At 38.5% G+C, this 14,283-nt stretch overlaps 1 protein-coding gene and 1 long non-coding RNA gene across 6 annotated transcripts in view; both read right to left on the bottom strand.

Moving 5' to 3' along the window:
- Window positions 1-14,283, bottom strand: part of bbs9 (Bardet-Biedl syndrome 9) — a 194,973-nt gene that overhangs the window by 92,749 nt on the left and 87,941 nt on the right. The gene's annotated exons all lie outside the window — the stretch shown is intronic.
- LOC115435603 (uncharacterized) lies at window positions 10,656-11,358 on the bottom strand. The gene is made up of 3 exons (XR_003937712.1): window positions 11,179-11,358; window positions 10,923-10,928; window positions 10,656-10,666 (listed from the first exon to the last, which is right to left on the bottom strand). It is a non-coding gene; the product is annotated as an uncharacterized LOC115435603 (long non-coding RNA).

Below are 14,283 nucleotides of genomic sequence, written 5' to 3'. Positions count from 1 at the left end.
AGTTAAGTTTGACACATCAAAATTCACTCCAAGTCACACTGCAACACTAATTAAATTTCAGTACCAGTACTCAGAGCTTGATGAGTGGGGAAGTAATGAAGTTTTGTGAGTGTTTCAAAAATCAATGCTTACAATGGTACAGTTTCACTTCAAGGTGATCTTTACAAAACATTGAGCATGGTAAACACCTGACATGTAAAACATATAAGTGAGAAGGTACAAGGGTTTCTTTGGTAAGAAAAGTCAAAGCATCTTTTTTTTAAGCTCCCTGCCCAATCAATCTTGTCCAAGATGCTTTAAGGGGCTATTGCTCAGTGGTACAAATGTCTGGTAAAACACGGTGCAATGATTTATGTCTGCTTTGTCAAAGAGCCAGTAAACTCTTATGTGTTCCGTGGGATGGTAAAGTTCATAGAGGACGGGAGAGAGGCCTTCTACTTTTCTCTGACACACATGTTCACATGGTCATGAACAAAGGGCTTTATTCTCTCCTGATAAATCGTGTTTGAGGGATCTACCTTCACTCCATGGCTCCCCCATGCTCCCCTCTCTCAATCAATAATGAATTTGTCACTTTTTGAACATCACAGAAGTATGGGCAGATGAAAACAGAAAAAGAAGGTCTGGATAACACTTTTGCACACGGGTACTTAAAAAATGGGCAAAATATACACCATCAAAGATCCAAAGAACCCATGAAAAAACAAAATGTAAAAAGTTACAGAAAATGTAACTATTAACCAATACTTACTTGGATACCTGCAGAATGCAAATAACCCATTACACACAACTGCATGTCACAGAATGCAGAAAAAAAAGTTTAAACATACACCTTTTGTGTAACATATGCATACACACAGACACGTATGCTGAAGCGAGTAGTTACTGCAGTGAGCTTGGGTGGTCCAGAGGCCCCAGACTGAGCAGGGGACTAAATTACAGAGCCTGACCAACCACAGTGACACCCAACATGGGATTAACACCCCAGCCAGTCCCAGGCCACTGGTAGCCCCGGGCTGTGGGTGCTGACCTACAAAGGTTTAGAGGTGACCCATTCACACATACACACACAAAAAAATCCCACACTTTCTGGCTTAGTCAAGGCCCACCCAGAATTGAAATAATTAGGGGGTTTGGTCAGAACAGCTGGATGAAGGGAGGAGTAAATGGGTGGAGACTGGACTGGAGAGTTTGGTCATAATTAGAACAAATATCTTATCTAAAAATATTCACATTATTTCTACATATATACTTATACAGATCACAATTTATACCTCTCTCTCTATATATATCACAGTGACTCCTTTATGAGTCTAAACCTTCACTCAGAGGTTAAACCGTGATTATAAGCTTCAATGAAAAATAGATAACACTTAATTGTGGGAGAGGGAGAAATACTCAAGGACATTTTCCATATGTAATAAAACTCAAATCTATTATTTGTTCATGTATTTGAGCCTTGCTTTAACTGATTAAAGTACATAGAAAAGATTTTCAATGTTCTTACTGTTGAACTTAACTGGATTTTTTTTAAATATACCCAAATGTAGCCCTTTTTGTCCTGCAGCATTCTCAAAGAAGATGGGACATGTTTATCACTGTTATATTGTCTTTCCTTTTTAGAATGTGTTTTAATTCTTTTTGGATCTGACACTATTCCAAAAAGATTTTTTGTCCATTATTTCTGTTCATAAGATATTAGTGACTGAACAGGCTGTGGTGTCTGTTGTCTGATTCCTCTCTTTGTGGTGTCTATACATTTTAGAAGAGAGGTGTGGACATGGTCAAAGACAACCTCAAAATTGGAAGGAAATAACCTCACCCAATGTTCCAGGAAAAAACATTTATAAAACTAGAAAAGCACTCGGAGAGCGCAGACCTCTGCCAAGGCAGATCAGTGACCCCCCCCACCCCAATCACCACCAAAATTTAATCATTTGTTCCTTGTGCCAGTATCAACATTTCCTGAAATTTTCATCCAAATCCGTCCATAACTTTTTGAGTTATCTTGCACATTGACAGACAGACAAACCAACGCCAGCAAAAACATAACCTTCTCAGCGGAGGTAATAAATTATCGCATATGGCCTAAGAATGATTTAAACTGATGTAACATCAAACCACATCACCTGATACCATGAGGGTCCAGCTGCTTCTGCCAAACCTAGTCGACAGCATCTTTACTTGATTTCTCAGTTTCCTGTGAGTAATAAAACAGAGCATTGACGAAAAATAGATAATATGTAATACTGAGTCAAGAATCTCATTCAACAATTTTTTTCTTTAACTTAAAAAAATTAAATGTACAGGGTTAGGTTTAGGTGATATTACCTGATAAACAGGTGATGTAGGCAGAGGATTATAAACATCATTTGGTACAAAACATTTCTTCCTATCTTTCCCAACAGCGCAATGTGAACATACTGTATATCTGTTCACGGTGGCAAGTTGAACCTGTGATCTCTGATCCCTCAGACATCACTCCATCAAGAATCATCTCATATCTACATAGATTACAAGTACAGGAGCTACATATTATTAAACCACAAAAGCACAGATTATAACCAATGTTTTCTTCCTATTTGTCAGTTAGTATCACCGACAGACAACTGAAGTGATCACTTAATCTTCTTGCATGATGCCTTCCAAAACTAGAGTTAAAAATTGCTTCATAAAATGCAATACCACGGAACAACAATGGTTATGGGTAGATTAAATGAAAAGGTCTGTTTTGAATCATGACTCCCAGGGTTTCAACCTCTTCAATATGGGAAGTCCCAGAGTGTTGGGGCCAAAGAAGTAAGTGTCACAATGTAGTAATACTTTCACAATCAAAGCCCTGTCAAAAAATCAATCCACCCAAACATTCAGTGACTTTGTATCATTAGTGCAAAACAGTGACTTAAACAGTGCAAATAGGAGCAACAAAAAGAAAGCTTCAAACTACAATTTAAACTATGACTTATTAAACTTATTGCACAGAGGGAATAAGGGCCTGCTCTAATACAAGCCTCTGTCTCAAATGAAGACCTGGTACCTTCTACCGTTCAGATAAATAAGGCTACAAATGTTGTGAAGAAACCAGTAGTTAACAATTTAGATTTAAACAGCTATCAGCATTATTAATAAACACTGTCCCATTAAGTGAAACTGATAGTGAATGTAGATGGTGGATGTGGGCATGTACAACACATACATACACACACACACACACACACACACACACACACACACACACACACACAAAAGCAAGCACACACTCACACCTCATAAAGCACGGCATACAGCTGTTTTGAAGTGTGGTCAAGGTCAAAGTTCAGACAAATACACTGACACAACACTTGTGTTCCCAAAGCAGGGCCCTTAAATCAGTCAGGGGTAAGACAATCACACACACAGATCAGTGCTGACTGAAACACACTCGGGCAACCTCCCAAAGAGACTATGCACACACTGACACACAGTTAAATATGTTTATTAATAACATGCAATGTGATTTAACCCAAGGGCCCATTTGACCAGAACAGCTGCAAGCACATGGACTGTCTGTGTTTGTTTTAAACCTTCCTCTAAAGACAAAATATGTATGAACTCAGTTGACATGTCAACAGGGCAACAAAACAAACTAACAGGCTTGCCTCACACATTTCCTCATATTCAACAGTTATTTTTCAACACTAAATTTACTGAGTTTAGATGGATACAGCCATCTCAGGAACATGATTGGGGTTGTTAAAGACACTTTGTATTCATTTACTGATTTATTACCAACTCTTTAACTTGTGACTTATCTACTTGGGCTTCATTTGCAGTATGATTAATTGTATCACTGATCAATTTTTATTCTATCTAAGCCAAAACCTTTCCACTCTATTGGTGGTTGTTTTCAGGTTTCTTCTCTGCCAACATTAAAATATACATGACAAGATAACTAAGCAACGATTCAAAAGGTTAATACAAAGTAAAATCCATTTGGAAATAATCTCCGACTTTGACAACTGAATGAATAAAGTTGAATCGCCAATTCTAACAGTGACATTTCCACACACTATAAAGGACAGGAACACTCACCCTGAAGATAACTCCCGTCCTGTCTGATCATAAAAATATCTTTGGGTTATTTTCAGACTTGCTTTTCTCTTCATATGTACTGTGTGTTGCCAATGTGTATATGGTTTGTGGTGCGGTGTGTGAGCATGTGTGTGTGCGGAGACAGTGTTTAGTCTGAGCCATATTTAGTCTTTCTGGTCCTAAGAGAGGCCTATAATCACACAGAACCTTTCTCTCTACTCATTACAAACACAAACACACACACACGCACACGCAGACACACACACACACACACACACAGAGTCTGTCATTACAGTTCACAACCTCCCATGCTGCATGCACACACATATAGTGCACAAAGACCTACACATAGGCTTTTTTTTATCCATACACATATGTGCATCTACACTTTATATCACTAAATATGAACACATATGATTAACACAGACGCAAGAAATGTATACTGTACGTGCACATCATCCCACTCATACATGCGAAAAAGTAGAGATGTGTACCAACCCTTGACACGAAGTAGTTTTGATAACAATGAGTATAAAAATGTTACTGCAATTCAGTTTCAAGTTTTGACAGAAAATCTGCTGACACCAACAAAGGATTATGCTCATTGCAAGTAACATACACTGACTTCTGCTACATTTATATTTAGTTTTCAAGGAGACTTGGAATAGACACTTTTGTAGACCCTGGAGACCCTGATTTAGTGTGAAAGTTACTGATTTGTGTTGAGAAGTGGAAGGATAAAAATGAACATTTTTATAAGTGATGACACATAAAGCCACATTCTTACTGCTTGACAGGGTCTTACCACATACATACAAACATACATATCATTCCCTAATTCATTGTGCTCCTTTCAAGTGACCCTCTGAAGACAAAATGTCATCCTTGACCTACTGCTAATTCAAAGTGCATACTGAATTGCAAATATTTCTGTTCTTGTTTTCTCTGCAAACAGCTGCGGGGAATTTAGTTATGCTTTATACTACAACCACTTTTACACAGAGATCCGAGAAAAAGGTGAGATGGTGGCCTTTTTCCACCATTGACCGATTTACACAGCCAAGCCAAAGGAGTAACAGAGGTGAGACAGGCTGGACTTTTACAGAGGACCTGCATTCCAGAATCAAAGGGGCGGTGACGCAGTGCAGTGTATAGTGTGCATATGGAGACACTGGCATGGATTCTGCAGCAGCCACCACGGCTACATGCCATGGCTCCCACGGCTTCGTGCTATGGGTGAAAATGGCATGTAGCCACAGCACCAGTGGCATGTAGCCGCGGCACCCGTGCCATCCCTGCCACGAAGCCACGACACCAGGGCAGCTGCCACAGAATCCATGCCAGTGCCTCCATAAGCACCCACTGCCTGTCAGGCGCTGGGGTTGCCGTCATCAAAACGTCAGACCTTGGCTGCAGAACAAGTGATGTTCCTTTTACACAGCATTTCGGAATCATGATTCCACCTTACTCTCTTATGGCTCTGTTACTACCTCCAGAGGCATTACAAAGCCCAGATAAAGGTGGGACCATTTTGTTTACACAAACATCATTCCAGAATAAAGGTGAAACAGAGCTGCTGTGTAAAAGGGGCTTATGATACTACTGACTGCACTTAGTAAACATGTCATTCTACCAATTTGCAACAATTACCGTTTCCAGCAGTATTACCGGCCCCCCAGTCATTTGCTTTAGGCATATTAGAATTATTTTTGAGATGTTAAAGCATAATTTTAAAATGAAAACATGTTAGTGTGGACATAGCAAAAGAATCATTTTGATGCTGTACCATATACAGGAGGACTATTAGGGCTGTGTTGGCAGAACAGATGTGCCAATATGACCAACATGACACAGAGAAAACACAGGCATTATGTACATGAGAAAAAGACTGTGTGGGGGGCTAATTTGAAGTCCAGACTTCACTTTGTCTGCCAAGATTAAACTCCTTTGTTTTGGTCTCAAACCACAAACAATGTGTGATTTATTCACAATTATACACACACATACACACACATTAAATGATGCACACAAAATGGCACACACAAAACTCTATGACATTGTACCTATCAACTGAGGTGAAGAGAAAAGCTCAAGCTTTCAAATCAGTATTGGAGAGGGGAGCTGGAGGGTGCCATCAGGCAGAAGGTCAGGACATCCTTGCTTAGAATATTCCCCTAAAAACTGTGATTGTATTAGATTCGACAGAATAGGACAAGACTGGACTGGACTCAAAAGAATTAGACAGGATAGATGGAAGATATTAACTCTAACCCATAGTAGGACTACCTTTAATAAACAGGAAAACAGGAGAAGTCTGTTCTCAGCTACTGTGGAAACAGTGTTGTAAACCAGTGACTTCTTTTATAGACATCAGCTCATTCTAAGGGAACAAAAACATGATGATTCTGGTTGTTAGGTAATTATACATTACTGAAAACATAATTTGTAATATTGTATTCTATTTCTGCAGTTTAACTTACCTAGATCTTACACACTGAACCATCTGTGCATTTGCATAGAATTTCACAATGTGATAATAATAATAGTAATAGTAATAATAATAATAATAATAATAATAATAATAATAGTAATAATAATAATCAGAATGAAAGCACCAAAAGCACCTTTACATTATTGATTTATTATTCATTCATTCACACTTTGGTGGTGGTAAGCTACATCTCTAGCCACAGCTGTCCTGGGGCAGGCTGACAGAAGCGTGGCTGCCAATCTGTGCCAAACTGCCCCTCTGACCATCACCAAACATTCATGATAGCATAGCTTCCTATCTTGAGTGTGGCACTTAACCAAAATGGACTCCGTGTGAATATGTTTCTTGCAACATTTACAGGGCAAACAATGTCAATTTGAGTGTGGAGCTTCTGAAAGAGCATTGAAGTGAGGTGTTGAATGCTTGGCTTCAGTTCGAATGTCAACAGTGTATCACAGGAATCACTTCACCTGTAACTTAATACAGGCCTGCAAATATATAAGTAGCAAAATCTACCAGACAGAACATAACTGCTCAAATATGCTGCTGATTGAGTATATAAATTACAGAGACCACACTTGTATGGAAGCTGAATTTCTTTCCAGTACTCTGACCTGAAAAAAAAAAAAAAGTTGATGCTGTTCAAAGGATAAAAATTGTGTTGTTTTGACTGAGACTGCACAGACTTTGTATAGACAGCAAACAGACAGTGCACACACAACTAAGACACTTTATACTACTGTTCATCAACAACTGTGTGTGTGTTGGTTTCACAGGTCTCTCTGGTCTGGACTACATCAAGTGTGTGGTTGTACTAGACTGTAGCGTTTACAGGTCTGATGGTTTTGGTTTTGGTCGCTGTGAAAACAACGCTGATTTTGAGCTAAAGAGCTTTGGCACGCCAAACCAAAATTCCAACACAGGAACCTCCACCAGCTAATGCTAACTGAAAGTCAACAATGCTCATGCAAAGTAAAGTAAATATTATGTTACATCATTTTGATGCTAATGTACTGTAGTTCTAACAGATGCCATTAAAAACTGCTTCTGTCTACTGTCCCTTAGATGACTGAAATGACTGAACACACTAGTGGTTTTGTAATATGACCTCCACATACAGTACACATACTTAAAGACATACATACTCACTTTCATACACAAACATAAAGTCCATATTAAATACGTTATGCCCACAAACACGACCCTGACAGTTGTATGTGTACGTGTACATGTGTGTATGTGTACGTGTGCATGTGTGTTTGTGTGTGTGTGTGTGTGTGTGTGTGTGTGTGTGTGTGTGTGCGTGTGTATGTATGTGTGTGTGTGTGTATGTGTGTTTGCTGTGCCCACCATGCCTGTTTGCTTTTCTGTCAATGGTCCTCTTTGAAAAGAGGAGTGGAACAGAAAGAGATAGAAGCAAGTGGAGGAGGGTTTAAGCAAGCAACAGAGGGGGGAAAATTAGGAGGAGAAGTCTGGGAATTCACTCCAACAAGATAAATATTCCTGTCTTGGCGTCACAAGGCTGCCGCACTCTCTCACACATGCCCTGATTACAGAGTAAATACATGTAATCTTATAAATCACCCATTGTTTGTGAGGTAGAAGGTAGAAGTGAAAGAAGCACACACATCATACAGAGGCAGACATGTTGACTTTGGAGAAAGTGAAATGTAAGAGGTGATCGGTCATGTAAGGTTACATACACACCTCATTAGAAATGACCATCCCCTAAGCTCCAAAGCTTAGGGAATTAGATGAAACATTTGACATCATGCAACCATGGTGATGATTAATAACATCAACAGTGCCTAGAATAGAGATTGTACATAAGTTAGCGACTAATATTGAACACGTGTCTGTTAAACCGTCCCAATGGTGGGCCATGCACTTGGTACCTGGGCCTTCAGTGGGGACTTACTGGACTTAATCCACCTCTTAATACCACCACTATGACATCACAATTATAGAGACCACCAATACTATACAAAAACCACAAAATAACAAAGTGTGGCATTACAAAGACTCAGCTGTGACTCCCCAGTCAGACGACTAGCCCACTTGATTATCTGGTTGAGTGAGTTCCATTGTTTGAGAGACAAATGTTCAAACCATGACACAACAGAAAAAGCTAAAACAGATTCAATAAAAGCTTGATAAAAGAGTGTCATCATTGTCTTCTCAATATAAAAGCGGGATAACTTCCTCAAACAAAATAAACACTGATGTCCCTTTTTACATACAGCCTCACAGTTTTGTTTAAAATTCAGCTTGGGGTCAATAATAGTCCCAAGATATTTATAAGATTGCACTTTCTCAATAGTTTGCCCTTTTATAATTACTGAATCAAGTGCATTGATGTTTTTCCTAAAGTCAATGGCCATATCCTTTGTTTTTTGGGCATTAAGTTGCAGGTATGAATCTTCACACCATTTTACATAACTGTCAACAATAGGGCCATGACTATTTTCATTGCTTTGAAGCAGACTTACGATCACAGTCATCAGTCTTCAAGATGAAGCAATCCTTAAAATTAGTTTTGACACGTTTGTGTACAAGATGAGTAACAATGGTGAAAGAACGCACCCTTGTGTCATGATGTCTGGCTTTTCTGGAAAAGTCCGCCTTGAAAATGGATTTTTAAGTATGTCCAGGACCAAAACATTTTCCTCTCCTCCATCAGCCATTGTGGGCATAAAAAATTCTACCTCTTGGGGGGTGCAAGATGGTGTGCTGGTGAGAGGATGCAGGAACTTAGCTCGCTCTGAGATCCCTGAGGGATTCCTCATGAAGACGGTCGAAAATACTTATTCCACGGTAGAAATCTTGGGAGGAACTGAAGAGAGACTACGCCATCAAAAAATCAGAAACTTGGACAGCTATCATTTAAAGTGGCAGTATAAACCAACACGCTATGCTCTGCTGCTAACAACATCACTAGCGCTACTGCTAATAGTGCTACCGCTAGCATTGCAGATCCGACTATTGGTCCAGATGGGAATACGGTAAGAGAGAAACCACTGCTGTGCCTACAAATAGAGAAATACTCATGGCAATTTACTCACTTAAAGAACATTTTGTGAAAAAATCCAATGACATGCTGGAATCTATTCACAGCATTAAAGGAGATGTAATGTCACACTCAAAAGAGAATCGGTGAAGCTGAAGAGAGAATCTCCCAGACTGAAGAAGATATGGTCGCTCTCCAGGAAAAAGTTAAACTAGAGCAAACAATGGATAAGCTGAGGGCTAAAATCAAGAAGATCGATGAAGGTGCTCTAATCTGAGACTCACTGGTCTCCCCAAAAAGACTGAAGGCTCCGATCTCTGTAAATTCCTGGAGGATTGGCTTCCAAAAGCACTGGGTGATGCATTCACCGTGGCTTCGGTCATCAAACAGGCACATAGGATAGGTCAAGTTAACTTGAGCAAGCATGCCCAGCCCAGGACAGTTAACGGGAAGTTTTTGAACAACAGAAAATGAAAGAGATGAAATATGGAAATCAGTGTGTGAGCTTCTTCCCACATCTGTTGGCAGAGACTCCGGGCCATGAATATCCAATACGGCATGCTCTTCCCAGCTCTACTGAGGGCTCTCTAATGTGTTGTGGACAATTGATGGATAAATATAATTTGCCTAGGGAACATTTTTAAAAATACTTACAATTAAGCAATTACATAATTACACAAATTAAATCTACATCAGAACATTCTCTGTCCACAACTGAAAGAATCACAAAGAACCACTGTCATAACAAAAGTCTTCCGTCAAAGTTTTACGATGCACTGTTGGCAGGTACAGTACTAAGGAGAATTCTCTTTCTCAGTTATCTGCTTGGAAAAATGATCTTCAAACAAAAATCTCTGTAGAGGATTGGGAGAGGGCCTGTCTAATAGCTCAAACACAGACAATCAACACCAGGTTCAGACTATTGCAGTACAAATGGTTGTGTAGAATATACGTCACCCCTGTAAAACTACACCGTTTTAATCCTTATGTTCTTGACATTTGTACTAAGTGTAATAGGGAAATAGGCACTTTGTTTCATTGTATGTGGGGCTGCGAGAGACTTAAGAATTTTTGGAGAGAGACTCTTAAGCTAATTTCTAGATTAAAAGAATGTGTTATCTGTGTGGCTGCAAAATTGGGTGTTTTTGCACATCTTCTCTGAGCAGTTTTAAGTAATCAGAAGAAAAAGGAAACTGTTAAAATAACTGTTGAGAGAACTTTTGTTATGATTTGGCGCTATATAAATAAAATTTGATTGATTGATTGCTAAATTTCGCTTATTGCAAACCAAACGAGATATTTCTTTGAAATAGAAAGATATTCAAGGACTCACAGCTAACCAATGGATTAAACAAATGTCTTGTAACCTGGCACTGGAAAAGCTGACGTACCTGGCTAAAGGTAAGATCAAAGATGTTTATAAGATCTGGACACCTTTTTTGCAATTTATAAAGGACTTGTCTGTATAGACAATTAAGTTGTGACTGGCAAGTATATTTTGTTGCACTGGGAGTGGGGTACCATTGTGTGGGTGGGGGTCGGGGGGTGATAGGGATTGTTTTATTGTGTGGGTGTTGTTGCCTATTCTTATAAAACAATGAAAAACAACAATAAACATTCATTTGTTCATTCATCTTCTGAACCTGCTTTATCCTCACTAGGGTAATGGGGGTCGTTTCCCAGTTACTTAAGGGCGAAGGCCGGGTACACCCTGGACATTTCGCCAGTTCATCACAGGGCTGACATATATAGACAAACAAACACCCTCACACCTATGGGTAATCTAAATTGCCCATGGGTGTGAGGAAGCCAGAGTAACCGGAGAGAACCCATGCAGACACGGGGAGAACATGCAAACTCCACACGGAAAGGTCCCACCCCCATCTACTGGTGTTGGAATCGAATCCAGGACCTTCTTGCTGTGAGGCACGAGTGCTAACCACTGCACCACCGTGTCGCCCCTAATTCATACATATAGTACTTAAATAGTGCCTTTAATACATATCTAGCTGCATATAATGACTAAACATGACCTTTGACCTGAACTCATTCGAATATCATTAGGAAAAAGAAAAATGCAGGCACTCACTTGGTTGGAAAAATTAGAAATTGTAAAAAGCCTTTACTTCATGAGGGCCTGTAGATTCATTGATTAGGGCTGTATTTTAAAAAAAAAAATTTTTATTTTTTTTTATTTTTTACTCAAATGACAAAAAAAAATTACTTTCTACTAATGATTTAGTTCATTTTAAATAAATAAATAAATAAGTGTAATTATGTTCAAAGTTCAGTTTTACTAAAAGTTACACAATCCATACTGCTAGACTACCAGATAAAAGTTTGTCCAAAATCACAGTGACCCTTTCCTCCTCAGCTCCATCATTCTTACAACCTCATGTATGGACCACTCTGTGGATGTGCTTCATCTTTTACCATCCACTTTGATGTCAGATTTGTTTTTTTTAGGCTATTGTGCAGCTCTCTGAGTTGGTTGCTAATGATGCAAAATTATTTTGGGACAAACTTGGAGTGAGATGTTGAAGTTCCACTGTTCTAAAATTACAACCTCTGAAACCATGAGAGCTAACCATGTTAACAGCTATGCTACTATCATTGATTGTTCATTTGTTAACCAATAACATTTTGTCAGTATCAACATTTTACAGTGATCTGGGCAGCTTCTCAGCAGCACAAAACAAACAACGTAGCAGTGACATTCCTTATCTTTTGAAAAATATGCACATTATTTCCACAGACAAATCACATAATCAGCAAATAATTTATGAAGCCAACAGGTCTGTGAGTCTGTGTTTATTACAGTGACAGAAACTGGTCTGTGCTTACTTTGATTGTGCTTGGATTCTTGCTACAGCAATGCAACTCTTGCACTGACTGTCCATCTTACAAGGAGAAAAAAAACTTAAGAACTGAGAACTTGGCAGAACAATAAAGTTGACATTGACATAATACTTACAATATGATACCCCATGAGAAAAAGCAGAGCTTCAAAACAGCTCACACAGATAGAAGTGAGACTTAATTACAATGGTAACTCAGATGCTGTGTCTGTTACTCTGCCTGTGCAAAATTATCAATACCTCAACAGTAAAATGTAAGAATTTTACAATGTTGTTCATAATATCAGAAGTTAACCCACAATTCAACGCAAGAGGGCAATGTAGCAATGTAACTTTACAATTTTATTGTCCAGTCTGAGGCTAAAAAGTCACAATAGGCATTTGTATGGAATAATTTTTATGTGCGCATATGCACTCAAGACCCCAGAATGAACATGTGGAATGTGAACTGTGAATATACCAACCCTGTATGCTCCATATTCCTCTATTTATTTACTTATCCATTCTCCATGCACTAAGCTTGAGTTTCACATGTTAACAATAAGGACAACAATCACCCTATAACATGAAAGATTTTACTATTTTTCTTTTTTTTTCACCTGGCAGGAAAACACTTCCATATTTTCCAGCAAAAAACGTCTTGCATTTATTTAAACTCTCTTTATTTTATCACGCCAGTCAAGGTCACCACATCCAGTGGTGAACACAGAGTAACAAGTAACAAGCTGACATTTTCAATCATCACCTCTGTGGTTTTTTGATTCAGAATGTCACAGAAACCCTCTTAGTTTATGTGCCTGTGGTAAATGTAGCAAATAGCATGTAACTCCAGACACTATCTTTTGAGTTGCAAAGCTGATTTTATTTACTCAATGGCCAAGCAAAAACTTCCCACATCCAAAACAGAACATAAACAACCCTCTGCTCTGGCTTTGTAAGGTACAGCAGTACTTCTTTACCAGAAAAAAGTAGTGTGGGGTTTTGAATCTATGTCAGAAAAAAACAGAACCAATGTCATAAGTAGCTATAGGGGGAAAGTTTTTAATATAATCACATATTGTCATTTAATTTAAATATAATCAGCCAACACAATTAATATTTCTGAAAAATGAATAAATAGACTACAATAGGACTCAAGTGATGACAGTCATTTAAAGGACTGATATTTTGCTTTTTTAAATAGAATTATGCATTTTAAAACATTTCCCTGTGGTCTAAATAAGCTGTAAATGCTATCCTTGGGTCTGAATTCTTCATTAATTAAACTCCACAGGTCCATCTTCACTCTATTTTTGAGTAATGACATGAGAAAGATCGTTTTGAGTGCTGGCCCTTTAAATGCAAATGAACCCATCCCCTCCAGGTTGGTGGCTGTGCTGCGCTGTCCCATTCAGCTACTTGAGTTTGTTAATACAACCAACAACTGAACATTTTAGGTAACTGGCTTGAAGTTTGGACATATTTTCAACATGAACTACAACCACTGCTGCTGACAAATAATTTTGTCGTACTCTGAGAAATGTTCATCAGAAGTCTTGACCTTCTATGTGCAAAAGTCATGATGTAACTAGTTATAAAATGTAACAGATTAAGAGGCAATTGAAACAGGTTGTAGAAATCCACTTGATTTTTGCCAAAATGAATATAAAGATAGCTTTGCAGCTCCTGGAGTGTTCAAATTCAAACTTTATGAACTGTTTGGGTCCAAATACACAAATAAATGAACCAAAGACTAATAAAAGTAGGTTTAGAAAAATATGACCCCTTTAAGAGGAACTTGCCAGAAAATATTTATATTCAAGGAGAGTAATATTAACTATATCCAAAGATCAGAAAACCCCTGTTTAAACCTTTGT

Source organism: Sphaeramia orbicularis, chromosome 16 (assembly GCF_902148855.1).
Source record: "Sphaeramia orbicularis chromosome 16, fSphaOr1.1, whole genome shotgun sequence".
Lineage (NCBI taxonomy): Eukaryota > Metazoa > Chordata > Actinopteri > Kurtiformes > Apogonidae > Sphaeramia > Sphaeramia orbicularis.
The sequence above is the reverse complement of the archived record's forward strand: the minus strand, read 5'-3'. Positions and strand labels throughout refer to the sequence as shown.